General features: G+C 34.9%; 1 long non-coding RNA gene across 1 annotated transcript in view; it reads left to right on the top strand.

Moving 5' to 3' along the window:
* Positions 1 to 236: 236 nt before the first annotated feature.
* The window catches only part of LOC118162256, a 27,140-nt gene continuing 9,816 nt past the window's right edge, over positions 237 to 17,560 (top strand). Inside the window, exons 1-2 of the long non-coding RNA XR_004748358.1 lie at positions 237 to 277; positions 7,798 to 7,801. This is a non-coding gene — a long non-coding RNA (uncharacterized LOC118162256). The remainder of the gene's footprint in view (positions 278 to 7,797; positions 7,802 to 17,560) is intronic.

The following is a 17,560-nucleotide window of genomic DNA, read 5'->3' as shown; positions in this document are numbered from 1 at the left end:
AAACATCAGGCTAAATTTGCTACCAGCTTGTGTCAAAGCAAAGGTCAGAATCTCTTGACTCTTATTAAAGACTTCAAAAAAAAAAATCCCTGACTTTATTGAGAGGCAAAAACAGGGGAGAAAATGGAGTGGTAAATGGAGTCAAATCCAGTTGGAGGCTGGTCACTAGTGGCGTTCCCCAGGGCTTGGTGCTGGGGCCGGTCCTCTTCAATATCTTCATTGATGATCTGGATGAGGGCATTGAGTGCACCCTCAGTCAATTTGCAGATGACACCAAGTTAGGTACGTGTGTCGATCTGCTAAAGGGTAGGAAGGCTCTGCAGGAAGATCTGGAGAGGCTGGACCGATGGGCCGAGGTCAACTGCATGAAGTTCAACAAGGCCAAGTGCCGGGTCCTGCACCTGGGGCGCAATAACCCCAAGCAGAGCTACAGGCTGGGAGATGAGTGGTTGGAGAGCTGCCTGGCAGAGAAGGACCTGGAAGTAGTGGTTGACAGTCGGCTGAATATGAGCCGGCAGTGTGCTCAGGTGGCCAAGAAGGCCAACAGCATCCTGGCCTGTATAAGAAACAGTGTGGCCAGCAGGTCCAGGGAGGTGATTGTCCCCCTGTACTCAGCTCTGGTGAGGCCGCACCTTGAGTACTGCGTTCAGTTTTGGGCCCCTCACTACAAGAAGGACATGGAGGTGCTCGAGCGAGTCCAGAGAAGGGCTACAAAGCTGGTGAAGGGCCTGGAGAACAAGTCTTACGAGGAGCGGCTGAGGGAGCTGGGCTTGTTCAGCCTGGAGAAGAGGAGGCTCAGGGGTGACCTTATCGCTCTCTACAGGTACCTGAAGGGAGATTGTAGCGAGGTGGGGGTTGGTCTGTTCTCCCACGTGCCTGGTGACAGGACGAGGGGGAACGGGCTAAAGTTGCACCAGGGGAGTTTTAGGTTGGATGTTAGGAAGAACTTCTTTACCGAAAGGGTTGTTAGACACTGGAACGGGCTGCCCAGGGAAGTGGTGGAGTCACCATCCCTGGAGGTCTTTAAAAGATGTTTAGATGTAGAGCTTAGGGATATGGTTTAGTGGGGACTGTTAGTGTTAGGTCAGAGGTTGGACTTGATGACCTTGAGGTCTCTTTCAACCTAGAAAATTCTGTGATTCTGTGATTCTAAAATTTTGAGGTTAATTGGTAGGGGAGAACATGCAGTGATGTACGATCGTTTCATGACAATCATAATTCATAAGTAAAGAACCTGGTACCCCCCTAGCTATTTCTGTAGGGAAGGCAGAGTTAAGCACTCCAAGAAAGCCTCAGCTATTCACATGCCACTTGTGCCCCTCTTTTCCTTTCAGCTTCAAGAGGCGATAAAACATCATCCCTGAATTACCTGCAGTGGGTAATGGACATTTACATAACAGAGTCTTGTTTTACTCTGTGGTCTCTATAAAGGATTCTAGAACCGCATTTGCTGGCCTTTATCAGACTTTCACAAGTACTTCAGAGAGAGGAAAGTAGAAACTATGAATGTTCACAAAGAAAAAAAAAAAAAATAATGAATATTGTTGAAACAAAAATATGGGCTTCTCAAGATGACTATAAGTATTTTCTTCGTCTTCATGACTGAAAAATGCTAGTATCACAAAGTAGTCTGTAACAACTATCAATTTATACAGAAAGTGTCTTTATTTCCATTTTCTTTCTTATGGAAAACACTGTAAGTAACAAAACATGTGAAGGCATGTATGACAAAGTTCTTTGTGGCATTTGTCTTTGGTGGCATTGGGACTTTATTATTTGTCTTATTGATAAACAGATAAAAAAAGACTGAGGCCACTTGGTCTCAAGCAGATTCCTTAAGAATGCAAAGGAGTATATACTGCATTCTTGTTCAGTGATACCTGATGCTGAGAATCAGCATAAAACATGAAGTTAGTACCTAATCCTCTCAAAATTATTCACTTATTTCTTAAGTTCAAAGGTTTTCTCCTTCCTTATCATTGATTCTCAGTTTTGGTTCATAATGATGTTTTCTTCATTTTCTCCATACTTCCTACTGTCAACATTTTACTGTGGATGTAGGTATTGCAGACAGCATCTCTCCTCCTTGAAACCTTTCCGTTTTTACTTCAGTTTATACAAGAAGAAAGAACCATTCAGCAAGGAAAAGTGTTGTCAAAGTAACTTTTCCAATTTCCACAATCCATTTAAACTAGGAGTAATTGTGATACAGTACCACTCGAAGGCAGATCTTCTACAGCTTTCATTTCTGAACATACAGTTTAGATTATGCAGTAAGTATAGATATATATACATATATATGTATAGAGGATTTTTTTTTCTAACTAAATAAGAACAATTGATATCACAACAGTGGCTAAGAGTACTTAGTAAAAGGCACTTTAAAAATGTATTTATAAAAATGAATAGTATTGTGGCTTGATTTCCCTATATATGCAGTAGTTAATGGGCAAAAGGCCAAGATTTTACAGTATTACAGAACATCAAAGGAATGCCACACCTGGGTGACTGGTATAAACTAAAATATGTACTGGGCACCAAAACAAAATACAATATTCTAAGGATGTGCTGCTCATTCAGAATTCAAATGCTTGTGTCTGAATGCTACTTTTTCAGTGTTTAACAATTTATTCTTTTACTACTTTGTCCTGCCCATCAATGCACACCTCATTAGGCTGCATATAATATAGTAGCTTCAGCTTATGTTGGAAAGTTTAATGCTCTGCTGCACAGCAGTAACAACACATCCATCTTCATCACAAATTCTTCTTCTCCCTGTCCCTTCATGTGGCCTATCACTCACTTCCGTGCAGGATGGTGACGTAAAGAGAAAATTATAAGGAAAGTCGAGAAAAAAAAAAAAAAAAAGTTCAATCAAAACCAAAATGTGGTTTTCTTTGCAGAAATTCTGAAAACATCACACTGATAGGGTTCAGCAAGTTTGTAAAAGAAAAAATGAGTATAACAAAAAACTTGGGAAATCACTAATGTTTTGAGGAACAGAAAAGTTTTTTTATTATTATTATTTTATTATTTTTTTAATTTTATTTTCTCATTTTGCTGTCAAGAAAAATAAGCAATGAAGGAAAAACAAGAACTGAAGAAACACCTCCATAGAATTTCTTGTATTTTGACATGTTATTTTCATAATAAATAAATATCTTGTTACAAAAGATACTTTGGGCAAGCAAAATTTACATTGACAAGATGGCTAACCAGCTCTAATGTGTTTTTCGTTTGTCAAATTATTGTGCATATAAAACTTCCAGGAAGTTTTTTCATCTTAATGAGAGAGCCCATAACAACTACTGTTCACTTAGGTTTTGGTGGTCTTTGTATGTTTTATTTATTTATTTATTTTTATTTTTATTTATTTTTATTTTATTTCCTATGTTATTCTAAAGTTTTGATTTTGCACTTGTGGAATTTTGTGCTTTTAATGATCCTTGCTTCCATTACAAGTCTAGAAGTTACTAACCTGATAAGAGACAGACAAGGCCATCAGAAAAAAAATTATTTAGACTATATTGATTTGAACCCTTGAAATGACTTTTGGAGTGAAATAATAATTACATCCCATTCTTCCAGAAATCATTAGATATAATTCCAAATTCTTTCCAATAGAAAAAGGTGAATTGGCAAAGACTAACTATAGAAGTGTTAGTACAGACTAACTATATTTTTTTTCTGTACATAGAGTCTAAATTTAACATCCACGAATCAGAATTAAAATAGACTTTGGGGAAAAATGAACAAACAAATAAACAAACAAACAAAACCCAGCTACTGTTATTCATCAAATAACATGCAAAGCAAACTACAAAGTACTAAGTACGTAGTACAAAAAGATGAAATACCCCTTCTTGAAGACCCACAGGGAATTGTCTGACAGAAGACGGTGCAATAATTGTTCAGATTATACATATTTTTTTCCTCTGGTTTAATGTAAATTGTTGCAGTGTATTTACACATCCCATGTGTCCTAGATAGCAGTTCCTGGCAACAAAATTGTCTTTCCTATCCAAACGAAAATACTGCTCAGAGGTTAAATAAATGGGTGGTAGCATGACAAAGATAAAATACATGTCAATGGTGCATATAGTTTATTTCATTAATTAACATTTTTGACTCAAAGTTGAAATCCCCTCAAGCGAGCCATTAATGCAAAACATATTCATATGAATAGTATGAGTTTCTAACTTGCCAGGTCCAAAGAAACAATGAGCGGTAGACATTTCTACACCTTTAGAAAAATACTTATATGATTTTTTAAATACATAATAGATTGAATTATTTTAATATATATGCAATTGTGTGCCAGCATTTTCTGAGATACAGTGAAGTAGAGTAGCATGTACAGACAACTTCCAACATTTTAAAGTGTAGACATGGATTTCTTTAATATAATAATACAAATTCATTAAAAAAAAACCCTTTTATTGTACATAAAACACATTAGAATACTATATTAAAAGTGAAAATAGGTATTATGTTTTCCCCTTATTAGAAAACAAAAACAGTCATCTTAACTGCAACACCTATAGGCAGAACATAGGAACAAGTTTCTGTTGAGCTGTGTAGAATTAAAATTGAACTTTTCTCTGTGTAAATTGTGTTCTTTCCTGAAATAAATCATCAGCACAGCACCAACGTAATTTCCTTTCCAAGTACATCCTAATGATAAATTGAGGAATAAAAAGAATGGTTTGAGGGTTTTGCCATTGTTGTTGTGTTCCAGCCTGGGGGGGCCGGGGCCCCCCCCTCCTTCTTGTACTAGATGAGTGCACATTTGCCAAATTAACACTACAGACAGCTTAATTATATACTTAAGAGGCAGCAGATAGGAGATGCAAACACAGGGTGAAACTCTGCCCCCCCCAGTTGCCCAGTTCCCTAGTGGCAGTGGCACCAAATCTAGAAAATGATGCACCAACAGGTAGGTATTGCTTCTAGTGTGATTGTGGGAAGTGCAGGAGCAGCCTCACTGCCTGTGTTTGTTACAGGCTCCAGACATACCTGGCTGTACACTATTCAAAATACTAAACAAAAAACCTAGGAAACCCTGTATTTACAATGTATAATGCAAATCAAGTTAGAGATAGGTAAAATTGTGCATTCATTTCAAGCGAAATAATATCTGTATTGAGTAATTAATGAATCAAACCATTTAAATAGACAAAATGAAATCACATCATTAAATTGCAACTTCTGTATTCAACTTAATAGAATATTCTGACAAAACCAATTTAATATATATATATATCACTTACCTTTGCCAGCTGAATTGCTTTCTGAGAGTTACTTTAGTTACATGTTCATGAACTCATAATTTCCCTCTTTTTTTTTTTTTTTTTTTTTTTACTTATTTAATTTTACAAATGATTTAACATTGCAAAGAAAGAGGTTGATGAACCTGTAGATCGGGTAGTTGGGTTCAGACAATTTACTACTAAATGTTTATAAAGTGCTGCAAAAAGTCATGATGAACTGCAGTGGTTCCCAAAGCAAAAATAACTTTTATGAAGGTGAACATGAGTCATAGGATCTGGAAGAGAAGCAAACAGAATTATGTGCCCCACCTACTGCAAGTAATTTAACCAATTTTCAACACTTAGCACAACATTTCTGCAAGCATATTTTTAGAGGATTTTCTCTTGAGACACCTGCCTAAGCTTTCCTTTTTGCAAATCTGAACCAGAATCTTTAAGCCACTGTAAAATTCTCTTATAGAAAATGTGTCAGGAAAAGGGACACTTAGCATTTAAGGAAAACTTGATTTTACAAGAGCACAAGGATTTCTTACAGGAGCATATAATGTATACTAACAGTGAACCAAGAAAGGCAAAGTAAGCGACCTTATTTTCCTCCACACTTAAGTAGCTGTGACCTTATTCTCCTCCACAATTAAGTAGCAGGTTAGTTGTCATAAACTAAACAGAAGAGTTGATCACTAAATACTAATATAAGCACTCATCCAATATACACGGGGTATAGGTCAAACACCCTGTCTTCATATACTGAAGTAGACAATTCCAGACCAAGAAAAGAAACTAACCAACAATGAACTTTTCACTGAGTTCATCCCTATTATACACAGTAGCATCAAAAACTAGGAAGAATTCATTGCCATTGTAAATAGGAACAGTCCTTACTTTGGTCAATAGCAGAGTGAAACTACAGTGAAGACTGTGCTGGAAGAAAGAGTCTATAGAAAAATCCTTTGGAACATGAGTATGTGTCCACTTCTAAGGAAACAAAGATAAGTTTCAGATGCTTTTGGCCCTTGGACCTTCTTCTGTTTAAACACAAGGTTATAACAAAATAGTAAAAGAAGAGAGGAATAATACATATATTTTCTAATTTTGCTTTTTTTTTTTTTTTTTAATAATTTCAACAGAAATTTCACTAATCCTTCTACCTAGTTTTTTTTTTTTTTTTTTTTTTTTTTTCCTAGCTGTTATTAAATAGGAAACTACAAATTAGAGTTTTTACCCTGCTTGATTATGTCCCACACTCATTCCCTCACTATATTCACAAGGCCATATTCCCAGGTCTTGGGTTTCACTGCTGCTCCAGGAAGGTCAAGCAGTTTGTCAGTTTGTGCTGTGCCACCGCTTACTGTCACCGGAATTAGTGGCCAAAGTCTCTGGGTATTCTCTGGCATTTATTTCCACCCAATACCCAATACCCTGTTCTCCAGAATCTTTCTCCACTTCTGTTTTTGTTGTTGTTGTTATTTTGCCACAGGGCATTAGTGGCCCAGGTCACCAGGCAATCACCAGCTTTTTTTTTTTTTTTTTTTTTTTTTTTTTTTTTTTTATACTTTGATTTCCAGGATCTTCATTAGCTTCTGCAGTCCTTCCTTCAGTCAGGGTCTTCATCTCTCAGTGACCACTTCCTTTTATTGGGAACTCTTCCTTTTCAAAGCCCCTGAATTCCCAACCTAAATAGCCGTTGTGCAGAAGCAGAAGACATGATTAGCCTCCTGATTGACAGTTCTGCTTCATGTCTTTTTGTTAACTGGATTCAGGACATGCCATTTGGCTATAGTTCAGGTGTATCAAAATTTAAAAACACCCTTTAATGGTTGGAGATAGAAAGTAGAAGGATTCTGGCAGAGAGTTAAGAAGATTTTTGGACATTCATCCATCTGCACATTTGTACTGAATTACCTGCTGCCTGTTGAACCTACTTTTCTGCTTAAAACAAAAGCTTGGTTGCTTCTGGGGAGAAAAGTATAGACTTCTATGCAGAATGATAATCCTAACTATTGAAAGAATTTTCCTATACTTGGTATTTATGATCATTGCTCCAGACATCAAATTACTAGATCTCCTTTGAATAGATTTTTCTTTCTGAATGGACTAAATATATCAATACGGATTTCCTTTGTATGTATAGATTCAATACATCTGTTTGTGTTGTGGTTACAACACCAAATTTTTGAAAGATAGTTGTCATCCATAAGCAAGACATTAGAGAACCTCATATCGACAGTCTTAACTGTGAGGGAAGGACTTGACCATACAGGATGTATCAAAATGCTCAGATCTTCATCCCAGGGTAAGCTTTAAAGTGGAATAAATGTGCATTGGCTACAGCAAAAATAAAATCACAGGTAAGGTGTCCTGGTTTCAGTTAGGACAGAGTTATTTTTCCTCCTAGTCGCTGGTGGCATGCTATGTTTTGGATTAGGATGAGAAGAGTGCTGATAACATGCTGATGTTTTAATTGTTGCAGAGCAGTGCTTACACTAAGCCAAGGACTCTTCAGCTTCTTGCTCTGTCCTGCCAGCAGGCAGGTTGGGGGTGCAGCAAGAGCTGGGAGGGGACAGACCCAGGACAGCTGACCCAAACTGGCCAAAGGGGTATTCCATACCATCTGAAATCATGCTGAAAAATATATAGGGGTGGCTAGCTGGGGTGGGGGGCTGGCTGCTCAGGGTTGTGCTGGGCATCGGTCAGGGGGCGGTGAGCAATTGCATTGTGCATCACTTGTTTGTACATATTATAATAATAATTATTATTTTCTATCTTAATAATCTGTCTTTATCTCAACTCACAGGCTTCACTTTCCCATTTCTCTCCCCCATCCCAGAGAGGGAGGGGGGAGGGTGAGCGAACGGCTGTGTGCTATTTAGCTGCCAGCCAGGTTAAACCACAACATAAGGAAAACATGATTTCCCTACCACAAATATCACTTCAAAGTAAGGTTCTCTATTTCTTGGAAACCCCACCTGAGGAACCTGTCTAAAAAAAACCAGGTGCTGAAACCTGGAAAGTTTAAGTTAATGATTTGCACTGTAACTTATTTATATCTTACAGTTCCTCTTTGAGCAATTTACACCCTCTTAGAATCTGTTAGATTTCAGCCTAATGGTTATAAGTGTTCTATGTGGAAATGTAACTAGGTTTGTCTCCACTAGAAATCAGGATTGTTAAGACAGCTAGACATTGCAGAGTGTGCAAAATGATACAACAGTCACCTCAGCTTTGTAATTAATACAGATGGGGATGTGTTATGTTCAAGTATTATGTAAACTTTTCACAAGTTAAGTGAGTTACTCTGCTTAACAGGTATAATGCGGCTGCAGAATATTCCTTACCTAATTACTGCAAGAAATTTAACAAAGATTGATTGTATTGTCTTGTCTTATTTGTTTTCTCTTTATGTCTTTTCTTCTTAATGAGGAAAAACCCACCATGTTTCTGCAAAGCACTGGAGATTCCTATAAGAACTCACAGGAGATGCATAGTCTATGACCATTACTTTGGGAACACCGTGATGGTTAGAGACAGATGCTGACTCTGCTACAGGGAAAACTGGGATCAGAGACTGGTAACAACCTGGCAAGGTTATTATGTATTGAGGCTACTCTGTGCCTAGTCCTATGGAGTTTAGTGCAATTGTGTTTGCCACTCAATTTGTGGATATGTACCTCAAAACCTAACTCAGTTTTCCCATTGAATATTCTGACTGCTTAAAAAGACTGTTTTACATAGGAGTGATGTGTCTATATATCACACTGCTGAATAGAAAAATAAATATTAATTGTCCTCAACATTTCATCACTTGTGCAGTATAACTTCTTTCCATACTTGCTTTTCCATACTTTCCATATTTGCTTTTTCATACATATATTCTGGTGTAAAAATATATCTTGACTTTGCTTGTAAAATTTCAGAAATCTGTCTTCCATCTTCAGGAAAGAAATACATGACTGTTATTATGATAAAGTCTTCATTTCTCTCAATATGATTGCTTAAGATAATACACAGTTCATTGTTGTATCCTCATTGCATCTACTACCTTCTGCCAAGAGTTTTTTCCTTTGGTCAACCAGGATATATAAAGTTATATAACTGAAATAATTTGGTTAATAAATGGTTAATAATTTGGTTAATCAGATTGCATTTCTGCAATTTAAATTATTTATGATAGTAAAGAAAAACAAGGAATGTATATCTACCTCCTTCTATATATTATAGCTTTAGAGTACTTGTAATCTGCTAGAATCAAAACCTTCATGGCAGATTTTTTAAATTATTTTTTCATGCCATAATGGGTAAGTGAAGAAATGTTTAATAATTTTGCTAAAGGGGATGTCTCACTCACCAGAAAACAAGGAAATACATGGAACAACAACAACAAAAAAAAACATTAGTGTTCAGTCAGAAAACAAAAGAAAACAATAGCTTAGAAAAATGTTGTTAACAGGTGAAATTTGTATATCTGCTGGTCCTTGGTATAACAGAGAAGTACTAGCATTGTAATCAGGAAAGGGTTTCAAAGAAATCTTCTATAGGAATATGCAATCTAAGGATAGCATTATATTCTGTGATTCAGATTTAGGGTTCATAATTATAGAGATTCTATAAAGAAAGGTAAGTGTTTTCTGACTAAACATTGCTGGGGTTTTGTGGTTTTTATTTACATTGCAGAAATGAGCTCTTATAATTTTGGAATTTTCTACCCAAGTTTTTTCTTGTTTTTCTCTAACCATCCTTACTGTTTGAATGGTTTGGCTGACAATAAAAGGCGAAAAATACTTGATATACTTTAAATATAAAGTTTGCACTTTAAATATAAAGTTTGCTTGTATTTCTTATTAATTACTGTGGAAACATTTAATCAGGAATTAATGCACAAAATAAAATTAAACAAAACCAAACAGACAAAACAAACAAACAAACAACACTTTATATTCTTGTATATCATTTTGAATTGTACCTTAGATGAAAATAAAAATAAAGGGATACATATTTGCAATCACTTCAGTGATGTAGATATAAATCTAGAAAAACTGCAGATATAAAACTGATGTATATTACACCCAAAGTCTAGCACAATGTTTATGAAACCCCTCCTATAAATTTCAGTAATTATTTTCTGGAAAATCAACATTTATTTATTCTCTTTTTTAAAAACAACAACAACAACAACAACAACTTTGTTACTAAGTAAAAAAAAAAAAAAAAAAAGCTATGTCAAAACAGTTTTCTCTATTTAGTCATTGGTCAACAATGTTTTAATATTACTGACAAGACTCCTGTGAAACTGAGAAAAAAATAACTGATTAACTGATTCTTCACCAGAAAAAAAAAAAAAAAAAAAAAAAGATTTGAACTGTACCAAATAATTATTACTATTTTTCTCACCAAATTAAGTCAATATTTCAATTTTATTTCTACTTTAAAAATATTTTACAGAAGCAAAGCACTGGCAATTATGTCATCTATATCTGTAATTGTCATTTATAATGCATCTTCCCTAAAGTCATTCTTGTGAATGGAGTGTAAAGAATTAAGTTTAAACTTGTAGCAGTGCAGAGGTTCAAGACATTATCTATAGAAAGAAACAAGTGCTAAATTCCTTATCTTAATTACCATTGCTTTGGAATTCCCTAAGCAAAGTGCTCAGTGCTCAAATATTTCCAGTAGTTTAACTGCTTTCATTTTCTTAAATGCAAAGATACCTCTTCTGTGTTAGGAAGTCCCTAAGCTATGAACCCTTGGAGGCTGGGAGAATATAAAGGAAGAATAGTGCTATAAACTTGTCCTGTTCTGCTTTTCCCTAGACATGCTGTCAGCCCCAGCCTGAGACACTGGCCTGGATGAATTTTTAGTCTGATTTAGCTTGAACTAGTTGTCCCTGGAGCTTGGACAGGTAGCAGCTCTCAGAATGGCACACAGTAAAAACCCTTTGTCTTGGCAGAACATAAGTCCCACATGCAATGTTGAGGACAGAGAGTGTTTTTATAGATTCAGGTCATACTTTTAAAGACCTGAAGTCAACTGCTTAAGTTTATGTCTTTGTTGTAGTTTTTTTTTTTTTTTTAACTAAATAACAGAGAAGTCCACATTAAATCTACAGTTTTGCTCATTACAATGAGCCTTAGCTTTTGACAATTTTGTCAAGTTTGCAAGTTTGCATAGTCAAAGATAATACAACTTTATTCAACTTTATTATTATTATTATTACTATTATTATTATTAACTTTCTTGCATTGTCTTTCAGTAGCCTGACATTTTATTTCTTCAAATACATGAACTATGAACCATGACCATGTCTTGCCACTGGGCTACTTCAAATTATACCAGTGAAAAACAAATTTGATTCTGCTAATGCACTTAAAAAGTGCTTTCCTTTATAGTCTTCCTATGAACTTTTTTTTTTTTTTTTTTTTTTTTTATGAAGTACCACAGAACTCTTATTTTTCAAAACACTTATGAATTGTTTTATTTTTAGTCCAGTTTTGCTGTTTTTCTTCAATCATTCATAATTTCACAGCTCCAAGGACAGCCCCAGGGGAAAGGATATATTTCTGTCTCCTATTAGTCAGATTCACCCATGGAAAGTAGTGTAAATGACAGGGGGAGAAAAATAGCCTTAAATTTCCAGTTTGACATCCAGTCCTTTATTTTTGTAACACCATGTGACAATGCCTAACAACGTATATGAGTATGAAATAATTCCTTAACATATCCTGTTTCAGAAGTAGTACTGTTGTTATATGGAGTTGGTAATTTCTTATCCATCAAAAATTCTTTTTTGTTTGTCTTTTTTCTTTGTGGAAAACACATTAATTTCAATGAGAAACCCTATCAATGAGAAATGTATTAAAAGAAGTATTCCTGAAGGATGGTTGTTCTCTTTTTTTCTGTTCTGCTTTTGGTTTATTATATCAGTAGATTTTATTTTGGGTGACAGGTCACTAAAAAAAGAAAAAGGCTTTACCTCATACAATTGTGAGCAAGAATTGCCAGCATTTTCTTCTGTTTCAAGCTAACAAATTCTAATTGCAGATTTGGTTAGTGTTGGTGCTCTAAAAAACAGTACAAAAATCTCAAAGACTAGTGATAAATTTTCCCCTAAATTTTCATGTAAAATAATTAAAGTACAATTAATTAAATAAATTAATGGATGAATAATTATTACATCTGAATTTGGGTTACAATAATTTTGGGGAAAAGAAAAGAAAATAAAACTTTATATTAATTATATTTGAAAAAAAAATGTGTATAAATGCACTCAGTGACACTGTTATCCCTCATTACATTGAAGAGGTATTGTTTTGATGACATCACTTTTATACAAACTACAGCCCTAAATAATTAACATTCACATTTACTTACCTTAGTTTTTCCTTCTTTGACATGAGCGAACAAGAACTCAGAATTTTACAAGCTCAAAATCTTTTAGCAGAAGACAAAATTTGCTTCCTAATTGTTGCAAGTTCCTGTTTTCTGTTGTTGTTGATGTTTATCATAGAATATGGAATTGGATGAAGCCACCAGGACATATTGCTAACAAATTTTTTTATGGTCTTGTACTACAAGACCATTTTTAACTATTGTTAAAAAAAAAAAAAAAAAATGTTGCTGATTTGTGTACTCCATCACATTCACATTTCTATAGATTGTTCATTTTGGTGATTAGAAGAACATGTGATCAGGAAGTAAGCAGCAAATGGAGTGACATTGGAGTCACCATCCCTGGGGGTGTTTAAGGATAGATTGGGTACGATATTTAGGAACATGGTTTAGTGGGTGATATTGGTGGTAGGGGGGTGTTTGGACCAGATGATCTTGGAGGTCTTTTCCAACCTTAAAGATTCTATGACTCTATGAAATAATGAACTTAGATAAAAGTTAGTTCAAACTATTCAGTTATTCTTATAAAGACTATATTTAGTAATTTTAAATCTCAGCATTTATCACTGTTGAATTTTAAAACAAGATAACAGCAAGATTTGAAAACAATTGCACAAAGACCGTGAAAATCATCAGTTTAAACTGCAAAGGTTTTGCTGTAATAACCTGCACCTGGTTGGAATAGTGCTTCTCAAACAAATGCTTGTCAAGCTAAAATATAGTTGTAGAAGACAAACATTTTTAAGAAAAGCACATTTACTTCAGCAATAAATGTAGGCCCTAAATCACAAAAATATTTAAGCATTCATATGTTGCAAAGTGATTTTAATCTGTTCAGCAAGAACTCTTCATGTCTTTAAAACTATTCATGTGTTGCCTTTGTTTAATTGGGATCATAACATAAATAAAAGAAAATAAAAGAGATTTTGAAATAAAATTTTATTTTTTTTAAAGGAAAATTTATAGTAATATGGATTTTTTTTAAGATCTTTAAATGTTTTTAACCCTAAAGTCAGCTGTCTAGTTTTGCCATGTCACATAAAAAGAATGTAGATTTCAAAATCTATTTGTAAAATACTCTAACATTGTCAAAAATATATATCATGTCCCCAGGATCTTTTACAGCCATGAAGCCATTCTGAGAAATGTCCTGAGAAGTGCAAAATGTGACTAGCCCACAAGGAAATTTGGGTTCTACTCAGAGTTCTGCTCTGCATACAAAGACAATCAATTGGGGTAAAATTAAAAGATGTTTTGAATACTAATATTTGTAGAAATATTATCAAGAAAACCTTCCTGTAAAAAGACCTTTCAGCAAAACAACCAAAAAATAATATCTCATCCATTCTTTTAGCAACATTCATAAGGAACAAAGAAAGGAAATATATAACTTTATCAGTTACCCTGAAAAATAGGGCGATATTTATTTATTTTCTAGCAGAGATGGAGAACTACTTACAAATAGAAAAGTCAGGTAACATTAATATGATTTTTATTTATTTATTTATTTATTTTCCATCTGGATATAGGCCTGAGTTGGAAAGGCGGGTGATATGTTAGGGAGGTAATGGTTGGGAGCTTGTGTAGCTTGTGAAGTCTACAATAAATTGGGTAAATTGTGATGGGAGATTTAAAGCAGTTAAGACTGTTTTAAAAATAACTATAATGGTAGATTTAACATTGTTGGGAGGGACTTAGAAATAATTAGGAAGGTGGCCAAAATTAAATAAGTGGTGTGATCAGGCAACCACTGATCAGCCTTACCTTTGCTTCTTTATTTACTCTCAGGGTAAAGCCTATCCATGTCTGAAAGTTTTATACCCTTCTAGCAACCTCAGAGCACTGCACTAGTATAAAGACATGTAATCTGCTACATTATATATATATAATAACAATCTGACTTTGCTCTCCAAACAAATACAAAGAAAACTTTATATACATATATTTATATATATATAAAGTTTTCTTTGTATTTGTTTGGAGAGCAAAGTCAGACTGTGAACACAGCTGCCATTATTACAAATGAAAGTTTTACTCTGATTACAAAATCAGGTCTTTAATTCTTGATAGGAAAATCATTAAAAATCTGTGATAATATTTTCACAAAAATATTTATGTTGAAAGGACTGTGATATAAAATTATTCACAGAATGTCAGCTGAAATGTTATTGTTGGTTTCAGTCTGTGAGGAATTTAGCATTACACGCAAATCTTTTTTCTTCACACACTTTGGTTAAAAAGCCTGACTTAAGTTTAAAATAATTTAGACTAATCTAAATTCTATAAACTTCAGCCTCTTTTTTTTTTTTTTTTTTTTTTTTTTTTTTCTGAATACATGTAACACCATATCAACAAGCATGGTGTTACTTACCATAAAAACAACTTACCAAAAACAACTCCTTTTGTGAAAGCAGAAAAATGATTTATCTGAAGTGGTAGAGTTAAGTATAAGTGTTTGGCAATAGGTGCAAATAACCACACACGTTATCTACTTAAAAGGCATTTCTAGTATTAGCCAAACATACATACTGCAATTGAAATTTTGATTTTTGATTAGAAAAAAATATTCTAAATAGTGGCCTTCCTCTGGTGCTGAACACCCACAGCAAACATAAACCACAGGAAAGCTGTCACAGGATGGGAAGAAGATCACATCAGAACTTTTCTCCAGTGTCTCTTCCAAGAGTATGGTGAGGCGGGTATGTTATATTGCTAAGATGTATGTTTGCATGTCATTGGCCCCTGTTGATCCACTATGGCTGTGTATGTTAACATTATCAGAGTGGAAGAGCATCATGCATAACAAAGTGCATAATACTGCAAAGTAATGCAGAACTGCAATATGGCTTACTGTTATGACAGGGATTCACTTTCTATCCTAAAGGCAATATTATTTGTGGCAACAGCAGTGAAATCAAGAAAATGTGCACTAATCAAAACATATAATCACTGTGTAATGGCCAAAGAAATTCTGCCCTGTCAGCTCCACTATTTCTCACGGTAGCTGTGTTATAATGTAGAAGCCTGCCTAATTTAAAGTCATCTGATAAATTAAATCAGCCATAGTGGTGATTGGTTCTTTTTACTGTAAAAAGATGTCAAACAGCATAACTCAAGGTCCTTGCATTTGCCTCAGTTCTGCCATGCTCCTTCCCCAGTCTCTTCTATAGTGAGAGAAAGTGGAGAACAAAATAATTGACATTCTCATATCAGCACAGATTCCCATTGCAAAGAATTCCTTCCTCCACCTCTTTAAGGAAATCCTTGTTATCTTGGCATCTTTCCCATTACTTAAAGCCCTTAGAGACCAGGAGAAATAGAGATCATTGTCCACTGCTTATCGATTTCTTCACATAAAAAGCAATACTTTTTTTTTAATGTTTTTCTATCACTGTGTGACATAGTAGTCATCAAGTGAAAAAAAAAAAGGGGGGGGGGGAGGGGAACTGAGCAACAGGATTTTTTTCTCCCTTCAATGTGTTTCAAATACAGAAATACAAACTTTTTTTTTTTTTTTTTTTTTTTTTTTTTTTTTCCAGATCTTTCTCTTTTGCTGCAGGTTAGCTCTAAGGCTTTGTACAGTGGCCAAAACACTTCCATCAAGTGTGAGCTTGAAGTGATTGCTTTAGTTAGTGACATATCATGGCTGAATTTCTTTTCCATCCTGGTCTTAGACAAGGTTCACCTAAACTGCCACATTCTAATGGTGAAATAAAGAAAATAATTTATTCAAATTCAAACTTGCCCATCCAGAAAAGTCGAAAGCATTTTCACTGGAAAGCTATGTCTAGCTCTTGTTTCCAATGCTATATTTTTGTTTATAAAATATGATTTTTAACTGCATGATAGTATCAAACCTTAATATTAGAAGGTTTGAGTTTTAGTTCTCCAGGCTTGTCAAGGGGGTTGATTTAGTTTTTCATTTATACAGATCTGTATGAGTCCCATTAAATGAATAGGTGTTCTGTGTGCAAATCAGAGAACACAGATCTGTTAGTTTTTATGAACTCTTCCAGTTTATCTTAAGAATACACTACCATGCTTGCTAAATGATATTGACTATGCAAGGACTGCAGATACCCATTTTGCATGTCATTTGTTGCAGTTGATCTGAAATATCACCTAGTCTTGTTTTTGCATAGCAGTAATATAAATAATTCCTCTCTGATAGTTGATCTACAAAATTACGATTCTTTTATTGGCATGTCTGAATATCTTGGCCAGCCTTTAAGTAAGGTCTGGGAATATTATTGGATAAGACCTCCCTTTTTCTTTTCTTTCACATTTTAGGTATTCTTTAAACACATGATTTTATTCAATCAAATCTGCAGCATATCATTATGAATATCAAAGTATAGAAGGTTTTTCTTTCCCAGAATTTAGTCTGAAAAAGATTGTCTGCTTCAGAAAGCAGTAGAATAGATGAATTTTCTGCAATAAAACATTTATCTCTCAAAGCTAGACAATTTGGGATGACCTTTGCACTTATCAGTAAAAAGGAGTATTAGTCACCTAGCCTGATCCAGAGATAAGGGTTGCTACTTTCTCCTTATGTTATCATGATAATTTGTGAAAACATAGCAGCAATAAGAATACAACAAAAAACAAAAAGAAAAAAAGGAAGGGAGGAAGGAAGGAGGGAAGGGAGGGAGGAAGGAAGGGAGGGAGGGAGGGAGGAAGGGAGGAAGGGAGGAAGGGAGGAAGGGAGGAAGGAAGGAAGGAAGGAAGCAAGGAAGGAAGGAAGGAAGGAAGGAAGGAAGGAAGGGAGGGAGGGAGGGAGGGAGGAAGGAGGGGAGGAAGAGAGGAAGGAAGGGAGGAAGGAACGGAGGGAGGGAGGAAGGAAGGAAGGAAAAGAAAGAAAAAGAAAGAAAGAAAGAAAGAAAGAAAGAAAGAAAGAAAGAAAGAAA

The sequence above is a fragment of the Oxyura jamaicensis genome, chromosome 2 (genome assembly GCF_011077185.1).
Source record: "Oxyura jamaicensis isolate SHBP4307 breed ruddy duck chromosome 2, BPBGC_Ojam_1.0, whole genome shotgun sequence".
In the NCBI taxonomy this organism is placed as follows: Eukaryota; Metazoa; Chordata; class Aves; order Anseriformes; family Anatidae; genus Oxyura; species Oxyura jamaicensis.
This window is presented reverse-complemented; position numbering and strand designations above follow the sequence as displayed.